Raw genomic sequence first — 3,981 nt, forward strand, 5'->3', positions numbered from 1 at the left:
GTCCCTGCCACAAGAAGGTGATTGTGTTTTCCAAAAATAGCGACAGCAGTATTTCCAGTTTCAAGTGTTCTTCTACAAACTTTCCACTCCCCACCGGAGACAGAATCTATTTCCCCTCCCCTGAGATCCTAGGTGGGGGGAGGACAGACCTGGTGACTGCTGCAGTAAACCCAATGCCGCAGAATGCTGCACTCCAAGGCCAGACTCTAGAAAGTCACAAGGCTTCTGCCTGATGCTCTCTCCTGGGATTGCTGACCTTAAACAAACAGCCAGCCAGACATTTTCCCAGCAAAATGGGTTTATTCAGAAACAACCAAGAATTTTAATTCAGGACACGCAGTCTAATGGTGCCTGTCCAGAAAAACCTCGGAAGGGAATGGTCTTTTATGGGCGTGGGAGGGGCTATTGAAAATCAAGAGTCCATTGGAGGAAACTGAAAGTTCCAAGCAGTGCAGTGACTTTTCATTGGCTGAGCTACGGGCAGCCTCCCATTGGCTGGGCTGTTGTTGGGCAAGGAGGAGTCCCTTTTTCCTCCTTGTAAGGTAGGAAAGCAGTGTCACTTCCCGTGGGAATGCAAGGTACGTTTTTTCCTGTTGGGGTCAGTCATGTGTGTTGAGTGCCCTGTGTGAGAGTTGTCTTCTAGCCTCCTGAGCCTATTTTGAATGAGGTCTCCGTTTATTGATTTTCACAGGACATTCACTCTTCATATCAGCCCCCAGATGCCCCAGATGCCCCCAGCTGACAGCCAGCTTCACCCACCAGGTGAATGAAGGAGCCGGCAGACAATTCCTTCCTCCAGCCTTCACCTCATCAGCTGAGGCCTCGGGCATTGGAGGCAGAGACAAGGTACCCCAAAATGCTTACCCACAGAATCTGAGCGTGATAAATAAGTGTTTGCACTGCAGCACTAAGTATTGGGGCTCTTTGTTGTGCAGACATCCTAGTTGGAACATTGGTCAGTCATAGGCACTAAACGCATTAGTGAATGGTTGGCCAAGGCTTCTATCAGGCCCCTGACCCCTAAAATATGGGAAAGAGAAAAGCTATTCTAGAAAATGAGTCGCATTTCTCTAAAGTTTATATATATATATATATATATATATATATATATATATATATATTATTTCAGAGAGGAAGGGAGAGGGGGAGAGACAATGATGAGAGAGAATCATTGATTCTCTGCCTCCTGCATGCCCCACACTGGGGATGGCGCTGGAAATCGGGCAAGTGCCCTAACCAGGAATGGAACAGTGACCTCCTGGCTCATAGGTCCTCGCTCAATCACTGAGCCACTCCCACTGGGCTTACTAATGTTTTAAAGTATAAATATCTACTTTTTTATAGTAAATATACAGATTCTTTTTTTAAAATATATTTTTATTTTTATTGACTTCAGAGAGGAAGGGAGAGGGAGATACATCAATGATGAGAGAGAATCATTGATCGGTTGCCTCCTGCATACCCCCTATTGGGGTTTGAGCCTGCAACCCCGGCACGTGCCCTTGACCAAAATCGAAACTTGGGACCCTCCAGTCCGCAGGCCGATGCTCTTTCCACTGAGCCAAACCGGATAGGGCGATATACTGATTCTTTTTTAAAGCAAGTTTCTATCAAGCCATGAAAAGACATGAAAGAAACTTAAATGCGTGTTACTAAATGAAAGAAGCCAATCTGAAAAGCTTACAGATTGTGTGCTGATGACTAATGATGGCATTCTGGAAAAGGTGAAACTGTGGAAAGAGTAAAATATACCCTATGTTGCCAGGGGTCTGGGGAGAGGGGATGAATAGGCAGAGCACCGGGGATTTTTAGGACACAGGCTATTCAGTATGATGCTATAATGGTGGATACATGGAATCATACATTTGTCCAAACCCATAGAATGTACAGCACTGAGAGTGAAGGATAATAGACATCGTAGCCTTAGTTCATGGGCTGTAACATATGTGCCACTGTGGGAAAAATGGGGGTTGGGCGGGGGGTGGGGGTTGGGGGCCGGGGGGGAGAGCTGTGCCTGTGTGGGCACGGGGGTATATGGGAAATCGCTGTACTTTCTATTCTGTTATTTTTTTCTTTCAACTCAACTTTGCTCTGAACCTAAAACTGCTCTAAAAACTTAAGGCTATAAAAAAGGCTCATTTAAATATGGTCATAATGGTTTAGGAGCCTAGGGATCCCTCCTTCCCTCTCCCCAGCCTCCTGTCTAGTTGACTGTACAGTCATGGGTGCTATTTTCAGTTGTTGCTTCTCTGCACTGGAGCTGGAGGGTGAAGTTCGGCCATGTTCATCAGGGGTTAATTTACCTCAGGACGAATTCTTTCCTTCCTTCCTTCCTTTGGTGGAAGCATGTTATCTGGGAGCTGATCTGTTTCTAACACAGTTTAAGGAGTCTCCTGTTTTTGCCTTGATTGACAGTGAAAAAAACTTCAGCCAAAACTGAAAGAATGGCTTAGGCCTAGATTAAAACAAGGACTCCAGGGCAGTTTGAATAATGAATTAAGCATTCATTATTCTTTGTTTCTCTCTCTAGCACAGTGGTTCTCAACCTTCCTAATGCTGCCATCCTTTAATACAGTTCCTCATGTTGTGGTGACCCCCAACCATAAAATTATTTTCGTTGCTACTTCATAATTGTAAGTTTGCTACTGTTTAGAATCGTAATGTAAATATCTGATATGCAGGATGTATTTTTATTGTTACAAATTGAATATAATTAAAGCATAGTGATTAATCACAAAAACAATATGTAATTATATATGTGTTTTCCGATGGTCTTAGGCGATCCCTGTAAAAGGGTCGTTCGACCCCCAAAGGGGTCACGACCCACAGGTTGAGAACCGCTGCTCTAGCATTTATTAATTAGCAACTGTTTTCCATAAAAAAATATCAGTAGGATCATCATCCTTAGAGCTGGCCAAGATAAATGTGATGTTTAATTTTGTGTTTTAATTAAAACTAGATGTTGTCATTGGGTTTATTGTTATGTCTATTTGGTTAATAGATTTCTCCTCAGAAAATACAGCAGGAGACCACATAGTTCCCAGAGTGATTATTTGGATGGAAGGTGATTGCACAGGGCTTTCGTAGTTTTGAAAACAAGTGTGATGATGGTTACTGACGTTTGTGGTTTAAGTTGTCTTTAATCTGAGATCTATGCCTGTGGGTATGTGCACACACACTTGCTAAACATCTTGGAAGAACAGTGGTCGTCAGTCTATGCCACAGACCCTCCCGACCCCCATGAAAGGGGATGTGAGGGCAGCTTGTTGGGCTGGGGATCTGCAGGCCAGGGAAGTGTGTTGCCCAAAGCCTAGCTGGCAAAAGAAAAGCCCGAGAGCTGCTTTCTGTGAGCTTTTTCACATGGAAATGATTATAACAGGCAGATTCTCTTTATGAACTGAAAGTAATGTATGATGGATCTGCATCTGTTAATTGGTTTTTGTTTCATCAACATTCAGCAGGTACAAAGGTTAACAAGCCAAATGGAGGGAGAAAATAAAAAGATTAAAAAAAAAATACAATAAAAAAAATAGACAAAAAAATGAACAAGAAAAAAAAGAAAAAAAACAAAAAGAAAAAACTAAAATAAAAAATAAAAAACAAGCCAAATGGTTTTGTAAGGCTTCTATTGAAAACCACCAGCCTCACCCCCTTTTCCAGTCCCGAGTTCCTCTCCAGAGGGGCAATTACTCCTCTTTCTTAAAGCTGTTTCTTATGGAGTTTGTCTCCATATTTCTAAATTACATGTTACATTGCTATTTTTAATATTCTTATCTGTAAAATGAGTTTAAAAACCTCAAAGTTTGGTATGAGCATTAAAGGGAATTAATTCAGAAAAAAAGTACTTTTAACAGTGTCTAGAGCTGTTGTTATATTTTAGTTTTAGTTATTATCTGTAGTCTTTAGTTATTACCTAGAGTCTTCCTACTATAAAAACATTATGTTACATACCTCTTTAACACACACACACTTTCCTCTTCT

The sequence above is a fragment of the Myotis yumanensis genome, unplaced genomic scaffold, assembly GCF_028538775.1.
Source record: "Myotis yumanensis isolate MYYU_CA2020_CCGP unplaced genomic scaffold, mMyoYum1.0.hap1 SCAF_1, whole genome shotgun sequence".
NCBI classification, from domain to species: Eukaryota; Metazoa; Chordata; class Mammalia; order Chiroptera; family Vespertilionidae; genus Myotis; species Myotis yumanensis.